Below are 14,640 nucleotides of genomic sequence, written 5' to 3'. Positions count from 1 at the left end.
TATATGTATGTTCTTGTATCGTTCCTTGAACTTAGTAAATTAGTGTAGTGTTCCACAAACTATACCTATTATAGTTTATATGTACGTTATGTATGAGATGAAAACCATTGCATTTTAACAGTTTGTATAAAATGGTAATAAAAGATTTGTGAAAATACCCCTTTTGCTCGACATGTTACAAAAGGGTTAACAATATAGTGAAATATATTTTATACTCATATATTTATAGCATATATAATTAAGAGTGAAAAAACAGTCGAATAAGTAATTCTTTCCTAAACCTACAATCAGACAAGGAACAAGATTTAAGGAAGAATTGCCAATTCTAAGTCTGTTAAATCTTAATTATATATATAAATATATATATTTTGGTAAAACGTTGTAGTTAAAATAGTTTGAAGCAGTTGCAAATGGTTTGAAATCGTTTGAATGTTAACACAAGATTTCTTGTGTTTTACTTGTATCCTTCCCTAAAAAGATTGAAAATAGTGAAAACATAGGGGTATGAACTCACCACTAGTGCGTGTTCTTATTCGGATAGCAAAACGACAGAGACAATCCTTGGGCTAAAGTACGTAAAAATAGCGGAATTCTAATAATATTTAAACACGCAATTATATTTAAATTAGCGAAATGATTATTTAAAGTGTTAGATAACACGAGATTATATAAGAAATACTTACAAAATCACTTGTTAATTATTTGGATGTGTTCTTGGTGTTTTTGGGTGAAATATGAATTTTTGAAGATATGCTTGGTGTTCTTGAGTGAAACTTTAATATTTGAAGGAAATTATGAAGATTTGAAGATGGGATGAATGTTCTTGATGATTTCGGTTGAACATATGAAGATTGGATGAAGATCTGAGCAATATCTTATGAAGATATGAATGTTTGCGGATGAGTTTTGAGAGGAATTTGAGAGTGATTTGGTTTGGGAAATGAGAAATGAAGTTTGTTTTCGGCTGAACCTATATATATATATATATATATATATATATATATATATATATATATATATATATATATATATATATATATGTATAAAAAGAGGGGTTTTCGGTCCTTAGCATTAGGTATTTTCGGTCATAATAGGCCTTAAATGGGGTTTTCGGTCATAGCATTCATCATAGAGGGATTTTGGTCATGCTTTATTCAAGAAAAGGAGATTTCGGTCTAGACTATATATATATATATATATATATATATATATATATATATATATATATATATATATATATATATATATATATATATATATATATATATATATATATATATATATATATACACACACATTACATTATCCTAATTTAAGTTAAGTATTAGGCTTTGGTATGAACAAGTGTAAGATTTATTGACTTGTATTGACCCGAAATAATCGATTGTTACACTATATGCCAAGGTGACAACTTTATACCTCAAAGATACAGCCTTTAATGAAGAATTTCTGGATCTAGTGTCACTCCTCCAAGCTAGGTGCTCCTCTCTTCAAAACTCCTCAAAGAAACACCAACAAACACATACAATGGCCTTATGGTTTCGAGGTTAGGGTTTTGGACGATGGGCTAGGAATGAGGCTAACACCTTGGGGTTAAGGTGTTCAAATATGGTGCAAACCCCCAAAATTAGGGTTTCATTTCACCCGGTCAACTCGCAAGTTGAGACCTCCCAACTCGTCGAGTTGGTTTCTTAAAATCCGCGGCCCATAACATCTCTACTCGATGAGTCTGGGGATTCCAACTTGTCGAGTTGCTCTATAAAAATGAATAATTCATAAGTTTATGCTATATTTCTTACATTAAATACACGTAAATCCGAAACTTGGACTCCAATATATAAAAATCAATTTTCGTAATTTTCCCGGCTTTTGTACACTTTATATGAATTTTACAAAAAGTTTCGTAATTTTCATTTACTGTTGAATAATTATTCACGAATTAATGCCTATTTAAGTGAATGAAACAAAGAAAATATATACACTATTTGGAAACCAACTTTTATATTTTTCCCAGCTTTTATATGTCTAATAATACTATTATAAAATGTTTTGGAATTTTAGAAACTGTTTTCTAATTATCTTTGTTTTTGTTAGAATAAACACACCAAAATTATAAAATCGAGTTAAACTATTTGAAAATCAACTTGAGTATTTTTCCATGTTTATACACATTGTATAATAGTTTTAAAAAAAGATTGGGAATTTTTATTAATTGTTTATTATTTTTCATGATTTTATGATGTTTTCAAGAAATTAAATGGTGGAAAAATAGTTAAACATATTTAAAAATCATAAAAAATTACAAGAGGGTTCTAAATTATAGTTAGAACTGAAATGTAAAGTTTGGAAATTTTAGAACTGATTTGATTTAGTTTTAATTTTTTAGGTTGTAAAGCTCTTCGAGAAGTACTAAAATGCATTACAAACAATAACACAAAATGAGATTTGTTACTTGCAAATGTTAATAAGTCATTTGTTGTATGGGAATCTAAATTTCAGAAAAGTATTTGAAACTTATACAAAACCTGACTTTGACATAGTATTGGCATAATTCTATTGTATAAGTTAAGTATACTAGTATTAGATTTCTATTAGAGACTCATTAGTGTGTAACATCGTTGTAGGAATCAGTAGTGGTACAAGTGGAACTTAGTTCAAGGCATTATTTGCATCATCTGAAAGCATTATGAGTATTCACGACTCCCCCTATTTTCGGTTTTTATTTTTGGGGTGGAAAAGCATGTCCGAAAAAATATTTATTGTTCGTTGTATTTAAATTGATTTGTATCAAACTTGATTGCTATATTTTTCTATGTATGTTTATGCAACTTGAAACATGAGGCCTTATCGTCTTAAGTCCCTTCCCTTACACTTTACTCCAATAATTAACTCTTTGAGCCAATGGTCATTATGGATAGCGCTATTAGGAATTGACAACTCCTCACTCATCTGATTGCTTGAGTTCATGATACCATATTCATCTATAGAACGATAAGCATAGATCTTGATAGGGGAACAGTCATAGGCTTGGTTGTGAACTCATTGTTTGCTCATATACATACAAACTAACTTACTTATTATAGCAACAAACTTTGTTTCTCATTATAGAAACAGACTTTTATTACTGGAAACTTATTTATTTGTCTTAGCAACGAACTTGTTTGCTCTTTGTAGCAACGAACTTGTTTGCTCTTTGTAGCAGTGAACCTGTTTACTCATTTGAGCAACGAAATTTGTTTCTTATATTAGTAACAAATTTCTATTAATGGAAACTTTATTACTCGTTTCAGCAACGAACTTCTATTCATAAAAACTTATTTACTTATTTTAGAAATGAACATTTGTTTATGGAAACTGTTATCAATATTCTGATTATCATGATTTCAAACTATATTATGCTATAAACTTGTGAGTACTCACCAACTATTTTTATAGTTGACGCTCGTTTTACATGCTTTTTCAGGAATCATCTAGTAAGAGGCACGTAGAGACACATCACTTGTAAGAGCATTTGCATGTGTTATATTTCTAATACATTGTAAATTATTTTGAAAAGTTGTTCAAACTCATTGTAAACTGTATTACATTTTAATACTGTGGTTGGTGTTGTCTTTTAACTTTTGCTATGAGACCCTTTGTAATGCCACGCCTCGTGTTTCCACTTTAGCGAGGTGTGACATTTAGGAATCATCATGTGTGAAGAGGTGCTTCTCCTTCATGCATTATAGTCTGCATTGGTGATTTAAAGTACCCCCACTGGGCGTATCCATTATTTCCTTTGTCTTGCACACCGTTGCCACATCCAGTAGTGATCTATTCACCCTTCAAGTGGTTCGCGAATGTGGTTTATGGATCTAAAGCAGGAAACATTTTGAAGATGCGTAGGGTCCATGCAAGACTGATTCTGACCATGTTGATTGAATTTGACCAAGTTCTATGGTATCTTTCTTTTTCCTTTTTAGCTTAGCTCATCTCGAGTTCATTTTAGTCTTGTTCTAACATGAGGAAAACTTGGGGTGATTTGATAGTTTATTTTATTTCTTTCTTTTATATAGTTTATTTTAGCATTTTTAGTCCTTTTTGTTAATTATTTCATTGCATTTTCTTTCTATTGTCTATGTTGGATCGTATCGAATACTTTCTATTTTGCATGAGGAATTTTGTAGGGTTTTGGAGCTCGTTACAGTTGTGGATTAGCTTGGAGATGAGCTTTGTGGGTTTTCAAGGAATTATTGGGCTTTCTGGATCCATCAAAGAAGATTGAGGCTTAAAAAGTTGAAGACTTGGATGAAGTGGGCATACATGAAGATCTTATACTATACCAAAATACTCCTATAGTATTTTAATTTGTTTATGTTTGGTTCCTTAAAACTTTTTGGATATAAGGTTGGTAAGTTTTGGATTCGTTGCCCACCACGATCATTCTCAGGCACATGTTAGTCGTATTTTCAATAAATATAGTTGATCCGGCTATATTCATCCCCAATACGACTACATAACTGCCTGAGTTTAACCGCAATGTCCAACCCCTCTAAAGACTTTTAATTGTTTCTTATTATGATATTACTCGTAATATGCGCACATATGTATGTATTTTATTTTTGTTTAAAGTATTTTAGTCCCCTTTGTATTTATAGTTTCATATCTTGTATGGTTAGATATGCTAGTTCACTATAAACAATGCTCTGATACCAATCTGTTACACCCCCGAATTAGGACAGCAGAAACGTACGGGGGCGGGTAACTTCATCTTGTAATATCATAACAATTGAATATCCATGAAACATAGCAACCATCATCATACATTAAAGATACCAACATGAATTGTTTACATCGATGCATTTGTTCATGAAAATTACATCCAAAATAACACAACGTATGATATTTCAAAAGTACAACAATAATCCAAAAAGCCATAGCTGAAAAACTTGCTCACTATGTCCCTGAGATTACAAGTCATTTGAAAAACGTCAACAAAGAATGTTTGTGAGTTCATCAGCATTTTTTTAGTAGAAAACTTTGTAATAGTTTGTAAAACTCTAGAAAATCCAATATTTTATGTAGAAATAGTTTGTGAGTCTCGTTCCAAATCATGTATAATTGCATGCGTATTCTTTGATTTCCTTGTTTGAAATTGTATAGTGAGTGTTCCCAAAAAATCCTATATTTTATGTTATATGAAAAGTTGTGGTATTAAAACCCTAAGACCAGAGTGGTGAAATTAGTTACAAAATCGACAACCCATAGTTTTGTATATTATAAAACAAGTAGAGTGTATATTCCACGTAAATTTTAAAATAATATTGTTATTCTCTATGTGAGTCGTTATAGTCATACTAATGTGACTAAAGCACCTGTCTTGACGTTATTCAGGTTTCGGTTTCTGATAAGATAATTGTTACTCTAGACTAGCCTGTCAAGCAGTAGCGAACAGCTCAGGTGTGGGGGTGTCAACCTCGTATAGATCTATACATAATATCTCACTCTCCCTCCAAGAGACTCTGGTTATAACTACAGGTATTACGGTGTACACAAAATAGGTACGGTGAAGGAGTGTCTCACCAGAGTCTTAACAGAATTTACGCAAACATTGAATATCATTATTTAATATTATAAATAACGTTACTAGTGTATATTTACGACTGCAGTTTATGATACGCAATAAAACCTGTCGTAAACCTATAAAATTCACTGGGAGTGTTTAAAAGCCTTAGTGATAGACAGATCATGACATACAACTTTCGTGTCATAAAAATAGGTTTAGTTCACCATTTTTATCGGTTTATTTATGAACTCTTTTTTTAAATATCAAAATTTAGAACTAATATATTTATAATATATTTTTTTACCATAATTGTAAAAAATGACCAATTTTTACCATAATTATCATAAATGACCCATTTTAACCAAAATTATCATAAATGACCCATTTTTACCACGATTATCATAAATAACCCATTTTTACCAAAAGTGTCATAAATGACCCATTTTTTTACCATAATTGTCATAAATGACCCATTTTTACTAAAAGTGTCATAAATGACCCATTTTTACCATAATTGTCATAATTGACCCATTTTTACCAAAATTATCATAAATGACCCATTTTTACCATTAATGTCATAAATGACCCATTTTTACAAGTGTTTGTGGTAAAAATTTTATATATTAAAAAATTTACCATTTTGAGTGTAAATTTCCATATTTTTCTATTTTTCAAGCTTTCATGACCAAAAATTTGTTTTAACATTTTCTTGGACATATCTTGGTGATCTTAACACATATTCAAGAGAACTAAGTTTCCAACAACTTGAGACTTAGCAGAATATCAAGTTCTTGGAGTGTAAGCATGAAATATTAACATTTCATCACCTATAAACATACACACACAAATACATGCAATAATACAAATATTTCAAACAAAAACTAGACTTGTAATCCTCCCTTAAAGAATGAAACTTGAAAATAAGGGGTATGAAGCTCACATTAGGGATTTTTTCAAGTTGTAGAGGAAGATGGAGGAAGGTTTTTGGTCCTAGCTTGCTTTCTTGAGAGGATTTTCGAAGTGGAAGGTGTTTTAGGGAACACATACACGAAAATGAGAGAGTAAGAAAAAGATATTATTATAAACTTAGAACAAAACCATGGAGTTTAGCTTATAACTTACCAAGCTTGTGATATTTGGAGAACACACACCCTCACATGAAATCTTAGAGAGAAAGAATGAGAGAATGTTGAATGTTGAGAGGAAATGAGTTGGAATTGAAGTGGTGAATGAGTGTGGAGAGGGAGAGAGTGGCCGGGAGATAGAGAAGAAGGAGAAAGTGGGTTGGGGTTGACCTATGGGTTGGATGTGAGATGCATGGGTGTTTGTGGAAAAAATGCTTTGTTATATGGTGGGTTATATTGAGGTGAAATTTCTTATTACACAAGTCATTCTCCTTTTTTTTATAAATGGGCCAACCGATTAGGGGGGCTTTCGGCCTACATGATGGCCAAAAATGGGGGGCTTTGATTTGGATTGGTCCAAGAGAGTTTTCAGCCCACTTAAAAGGTCTCCATCCTAACTGAAGCCCTAAATAAGGGTTCTCGGCCCAATTAAGACTCAAGTGTGGTTTTCGGCCCAAAGAGAGGCCCACTAGAATCTTTGACCCAAAAGGCCCATTTTGAGAGTTTTCGGCCCAATACAATGTTAAATAAAAGTTTTCTATTTCACAAGGCCCATTAGAGGTTTTTCGGCCTAATGGATGGCCCAATAAAGATTTTTGGTCATTAGAGGAGGTTTCAGCCGAATATAGTCTAAGAAGAACTTTTATGGCCTAATAAGGGCCAATAGAGGTCTTACGGTCCAATTGGAAGCCCAAAGGAGCGTTCTTGGTCCAAAAGACCAATTGGAAGGGCTAGCGGCCCATTAGGGAACAATAAGGGAGTCTTGGTCCAATAAGAGGTTTGGACTGACAACTCTTGGGATAAGGTCCAACATTGAGTGGAATTGACTTATTGGATTGAGTTTTGGGCTTACATGAGGTTGTTTCAAACTAAATGTCAATGTATGAGAATAGAAACATAATAGCATTGAAGTTTGATTTATACTTAACCTAGTGTTACAACGTTACACAAAGACATTATTTCATACAAATATAGAAATCTTAGCACTAAATTGTTAGTTGTGACCCCGTCGTCCTCCACCTCCTCATCATCCTCTTCCGCCATCACATCCACCCAGTACCCCTCGACCCTATCCCTGCTCTCCACAACCTTTCCATGTCAATCATCTCCGCTACCATACTCGCCTTTACATTGACCTCTTCCTCCACCGAGATTCGAGACACGAGGTGGTTCTGATGTCACTCAAAAACTCCACTCCAATGGCTTCTTTGTTTCCCACTCGGCACGCGCTCATCAGGGAGCGTATTCTTCTATTCATACCTTTTCTACCTATCACGTTACTTTCACGTGATCCCGACATTCTTCACCATCTTAAGACGTCATAGAATCTCGTTATTCCAACTCTTTAGGAATACATTCGAATGGTTATATCGTTTCTATGGCTGCAATTCTCGCAATTGTTTCAGGTACTGGAAATTGTGTTCACCACATTCTCTATTCTATTGTTTACAGCTACATATAAGATCTAAGGGACATATCTTCACAAAGGTCACATAAATGACTTCAAAGATGCATGATATGTGTAAGAGATAGCCAAATAAGCAACCACAACCCATCTCATGATGGGTTCGACCGCATATCAGTTATGAGAGGGGATAAAGTGTTTTACACTTCATCTAATTTACTCATATATACATGTATTTATGTAGTGAACATGTAAAGGTCCAAAATAATATACATAACTTATTAAATCACACCATTTGAGTTAATATTTTTGAGTAAATTACACGAATGAACCTTATGGTTTAGGGTAATTTGTGTGTTTGGTCCCTAACTTATTTTTTTAACTCGGAAAGTCCTTACTGTTTGTTATTTTTACGCTCTTGGTTCCTTTTTTTTATCTAAAAAGACTATTTTGCCCTTGATCTTTTAATTTTTTTAATAAACACACCCCAAACACCGTCCCTTCACCTTACCTTACCTACCCCACTATTTTTCCCTATTTAGATAATAGTCTTTTTAGGTAAGACAGAGACCAAGCGCGTAATAAAAACAAAAAGTAGGGACCAAATGCGTAGCAAAAATAAATAGTAGGGACCTTCCGAGTTAAAAACATAAGTTAGGGACCAAACATGCAAATTACCCTAAACCATAGGAACCATTCATGTAATTTACTCTACTTAGTTATTATCTCTTGAAATACTATTTTCATAAAATAATAACTCTCAATTAAATACAAGAACTAATAATATTTATTTATAATCAAATTATAATAAATGTTATTAGTTGATAAAGGTGTGATTCTATAAGATCATATGTTATAAGCAACATCATTCTAAAAATATTCTTGACCATATAGAATCCAATACCAAGGAAGTCAGAATAGCAATCCGAACTCTTTTAGAATCAAACCAACTAACAGAAATTGATATGTTCTTGAGGTATGTTGTGCTCTTCGGGCTTCTTCGAGATTTAGAGAGAGAAGAGAGATGTGGATTTCTAGAGGGTTTTTTCCACTTGGACTGATAGGGTGGGATTTGTGTTCCTTATTAGATAATAACTTTATTATCTAATAGTTATCTATAAGGAAATTAAATATATGAAAGATTTGACTTTCAAATCTTTAAACTTAAGTCTTTGATAATCTACAAGTGTACATTAACTAATTATATACTAGGTGTGAAATCCGTGTATTACAAACATGTTTATAAGAAAAAGTTTAATATAAAATTATAAGCATTACATATTTTTTAAAATAATAAGTTTATATAAATACAAATAATATAATAAATAAAGTAAGAAATTTAATATATAATATAAGATATTTGAAAGATTATAGAGCAATTATGAAATTTAATAGAATGATCTATTTTACATATATAAATCTCACTAAAATATGGATTTTAACTTTAAGAAAATGAAAAATACAAGAAAATGACAAGTGGAAAAAAAATAATTAAAATTTTTTAGAAAATAACATGTGGCAAAATCAATAAAAACATGACATTTGGCAAAATTGATTTTCATTTATTAGGTTAGATTAGATTTAATTAATTAACAAACTATATATTTATAATTTTTTTTTATGTCATTAATTGATTAATCTTCTCATTGTGTGTAACTCAAAAAGACCTTACCATTATTAATATTATTACAAGTTCTTGTGAATACTATTTCTAACACAATCACCTACAATTTTAGAAAAATAAAACAAAATTCCACATATAAGTTCATAGTAGCATACAAAGTTCATAAATTTAGGTATTATCTCCCAGATATAAAAAAGCAACAATCATGTAATTAGAGAAATCCGTAAAAAAATCAAGATTATATATGTATCTAGTTTCAGATTCTAGTTTATGTATTTGTATATCTATCTAATGAAAAAACATCATAAATGGTCCCTGTGGTTACCCAAAATCTGAAGTTTAATCCCCATGGTTTAAAAACATCATAGATGGTCCCTATGTTTTCAAAACTTTTGACGATTGGTCCTTATTGCTAACTCTGTTAACTTTTGTCCGTTAATTGAGGGACATTTTCGTCATTTTCACACCACAGGGACCATTTATGATCTTTTCAAAACTAAATATAATTAGTTAATATATAAAATCTCTCTCTCTCTCTCTCTCTCTCTCTCTCTCTCAAGTGGCGACTTGGTCTCTTCTCCGATCATCACCTTTCTTCCCATCCCGTCAACATCTAAATGTCACAACCATCAATAATAGCCCTTGATTCCTCTAAATCAAAGTTAAAATCTCATATTCAGATGCCATCTACACCCAATTTTGATTTTCAACCATCGTTGCTTCACAAATACTTCTCACGCTCGATTCTCTTGCAAAGTATTCTGAATCTAATTTATGAATCCACTAGGAGATAAAGGTTTGATGAAAGCTTCCGATTTTCTGTTGTTTCTCATCCTTGGTTCTGATCAAAGGCTTAAAGTTTCAGATTAGGAGATAAAGTCTCAAAGGTTTGATATCGATTCTAAATCGATTAAGAGATAAAGCCGATTCTTTCGGTATTTATTACGATGACATTCCAGGTAGTTTGATACGGCCAAGTGTAAGTTGTATAAACATACGTTATGCAGTATTTGTCACACAAAAAGAATGCACACCAACTGTTTGATAATATGTGCCAAACCATGAGATCTTGCCATAAACTAACTATTTTATCCTATGATTTGTAACAGAAATATAGCTTAAGAAGTATGTTGGCTAAAGCAGCAATTAGAGGAGTAAATGAAGAAAGAGCAAAGATATTTGGTCATGTACTTAACACAAACTGGTCAAGGATTTCACAAGTTCATCCCTCTCTCACTCTCTACCTCTCCAAATTTCTTACATTGGTCACCAGTTGGAATAAAAACTCGATCTCAACACCTCTCATTCTCTTTTATCTTGATGTCGTTGGAGACCAAACATTGTGGTTATAGACCCACATCCAACTGTTGTTTGAAAATGTTGTCGCTAGAACAAGATCTATGAAGAACATAGCAAAAAACGGTAATCATGATACCTTTATGGACCATACCTAATTGTTGAACCCTAAATTGTTTGGAGAAATATAAGGCGGTGATGAATGATTATAATCTGAATTGGGCTTAATAAATAATATGGAGACAAATCATGTGAGTTGAATAACCTGAGAGAGTAAGTAATGGAGATGGTGAAACCTTCGAATCTTGAGAGAGGAGCTCGAGATAAAGATGGTCAATGGTGGAATGATCGTGAATCTTGTGTATTTATTTTTGTTAATTTTGTAAACATGTTATTGAATTGAAGAAGTGAAAGATCTTATTTTTGAGGTGATTTTTTCTTGTGCAGATGTAACCAAAGTTGTGTGTGTGTGTGTGAGAGAGAGAGAGAGAGAGAGAGAGAGAGAGAGAGATTTTATATATTAAATAATTATATTTAGTTTTTTTTCTTTTTTTTGTAAAAAATAACCGAAAAGATCATAAATGGTCCATGTGGTGTGAAATGACGAAAATGGCCCTCAATTAACGGACAAAAGTTAACGGAGTTAGCAATAAGGACCAATCGTCAAAAGTTTTGAAAATACTGGGACCATCTATGAGGTTTTTAAACCATGAGGATTAAACTTTAGATTTTGGGTAACTACATGGACCATTTATGATGCATTTTCCTATCTAATTTAAGCAACATATGAAACCATTAGAAAAGATTCGTTCATATTTCATTTTTTAAGAGTAAATTACTCAAATGGTCCCTATGGTTTGGGGTAATTTGCACGTTTAATCTATAACTTATTTTTTTTTTAACTCGAAAAGTCCTTAGTGTTTGTTTTTGTTAGGTGCTTGGTTCCGACAGTTTATTTTTGTTGCATGTTTGGTCGCTGTGTTACCTAAAAAGACTATTATTTAAATATAAAAAAAAATGGTGGAGTATGTAAAGTAAGATGATGGGGGTGGGGTTGAAGGTTTGTTTATTTAAATAAATTAAAAAATCAACGATAAAATAGTCTTTTTAGGCAAGACAGAGATCAAACGTGAAATAAAAAACAAATAGTAAGGACTTTCCAAATTAAAAAATAAGTTAAGGACCAAACACGTAAATTACCATAAACATAGGAACCATTCTAGTAATTTACTCTTTGTTTTATTTTTTTAAGAGAAGAAATAGTGCTTGGGTACCTCGTCAGAGATTCAATGGCAGGAAGGAGGTGGTCGGCGATAATGGAGGAATGACATAAGTTGATGATCAACAAAACTACGGTGCTCGGTAAACCTGCTCTGACGTTACTACCTACGACGACAATGGAAGTCGTCAGATGTCAGCAATGGAAATTGGCGAATCGCTAGACATCGACGTTTGGTGGATGAAGCTCGAGTGGCTGGATCGACTAGAGGCAAAAGTAGATAGGGGCGTCGGAAGCAGGATATGTAAAGTAAAAAGAGAGTGAGGGCACAAAGGGGCAAATTGTCTTAGGTTAACTATTTTTTTAAAATTACCTAGTAAAAGGCTACTGACAAAATAAAAGATAAAGTTTTTGCAAAAAATAGGATCGAATTAGACATTATCTCTAACTAGGTCCCAAAACAAACACCTAGGTGAGGACAATATATTTTTCTCCTCTATCATAGACACAAAAAAGACAACAAAATCATGAATGATCTAACCAAACCATAATTACTAGTTCGGAATCCTGTAATTTACTTTTAGAAGAGAAACATTACTATTTAACATAATCAAATTTCTTGAAAGGGCTGCTAAAAGAAAAGAAGAAACACAGAAGAACATTCCATAATGAAGTAAGCTTAAACATCAGCATGCCATGGCTGATTCAATTCATATTCACCCTATGAATTCATATTCAAATAGTCAAACACCCTTTTCCACGATTACCAAGACCCAATCAACTTCAATGCGATTACCCACCTGTATATAAAATTCTCATTTGTCCATTTTCATCTTCCCCAAATTCTCCATCGTAAAAATGCAATCTAACCCATCAACATCATCCTTCTTGTTATACCTTCTATCGGAGCACCCTACGGTGGTCGGATTCCGTTGGAGCCACGCCCAATCTTGGGGAGCCACATGGGTCTTCCTCTTCTCCTCCATCGCCGTCTACTTCGCAGTCTCCGTCGTCCTCCACCTCCTCCTCCTCCTCTTCCGCCACCGCACCCGCCCAGTACCCCTCGGCCCCATCCCTGCTCTCCACAGCCTCGCCATGTCAATCATCTCCGCCACCATACTCGCCGGTACATTGACCTCCGCCGCCGCCGAGATCCGAGACACGCGGTGGTTCTGGGGCCGCTCAAAAACCCCACTCCAATGGCTTCTTTGCTTCCCACTCGGCACGCGCCCATCAGGGCGCGTATTCTTCTGGTCATACGTCTTCTACCTGTCACGTTACCTTCACGTGATCCGGACGTTCTTCACCATCTTACGACGTCGTAGGCTCTCGTTATTCCAACTCTTCACTAATTCCATTCCAATGGTTATGTCGTTCCTATGGTTGGAATTCTCGCAATCGTTTCAAGTACTGGAAATCGTCTTCACCACATTCACGTATTCCATTGTTTACGGGTACAGATTATGGACGGAATTAGGATTACCAACGGCGTCGTTTCCGCTAGTGGCCAACATTCAAATAATCTTGTTGGGTTTGAATTTGATTTGCCATTGTGGGGTTTTGTTCTTGCAAGTATGGAAAGGTGGGTGCAATGGAATTGGGGCGTGGGTTTTCAATTCCATCCTCAATGGTGCATTCCTATTCATGTTCTTGAATTCCTTCGTCAAGATGCGTTGGATTCGTAGGAAAGCTATGGAATCATCGGCTACTAATGGCAAACTTGAATAAAGTAATTAACAACGATCAAATGGCTTCAATTCAAGGGTCGGTTTTTTCAGATTGGAGCTGACCCAGTTGACCCGATTGTTAATTATCGCGGTTTAATTCGACCCGTATGATCTAACATTTGTATGATTTATTAATGTATAGATTATTATATGATGACACATGTGGAAAAATTAATCTTTTGTAATTTGTATAGTTGACAGGTAGGAACTTAATTTATTGTTTGCATCTTTTTTTACGTCAAACTCAGAGCATGACAATGTTGATTTACTAATATTATTTTGTAACAATAATTATGGCATACAACTTTCTTATTTAATTTCTATAATTGATTCTAACTCTTTTAAAAACAGTACATGTATTATCTTTTGTTAATTATTTTTCCATTGAACACTTGGTGGGTTTATAAAATTTTATTCCATTATATACATGGCATTTCGATATTGTTACGTTTATTCTTTTGTATTTCTTTTCTATGTTAAGTATGTATTTCATCCGATTCCATCGTTATATTTAATCATGCATGATGGATTCTCGAATCCGTAAACAGTTAAAGAGTTACAAAATTTGAAAACCTTGGCACAAAAAATAAAAATCGAATGGTTAAATATTTAGCAAAAAGTTTGACATAACTATAGATTATAATTTAACAATAACTACTATTTAACTCATCTCGTTTGAAATTAATAAAAATGAAAACTA

The 14,640-nt window shown here is 33.1% G+C and overlaps 1 pseudogene; it reads left to right on the top strand.

Annotated features, from left to right (window-relative positions):
• The first annotated feature begins 12,854 nt into the window (after positions 1-12,854).
• On the top strand, positions 12,855-14,236 carry LOC145043244 (fatty acid elongase 3-like pseudogene; annotated as a pseudogene).
• The last annotated feature ends 404 nt before the right edge of the window (positions 14,237-14,640 follow it).

The sequence above is a fragment of the Lactuca saligna genome, chromosome 4 (genome assembly GCF_052625555.1).
Source record: "Lactuca saligna cultivar CGN05327 chromosome 4, ASM5262555v1, whole genome shotgun sequence".
NCBI lineage: Eukaryota > Viridiplantae > Streptophyta > Magnoliopsida > Asterales > Asteraceae > Lactuca > Lactuca saligna.
This window is presented reverse-complemented; position numbering and strand designations above follow the sequence as displayed.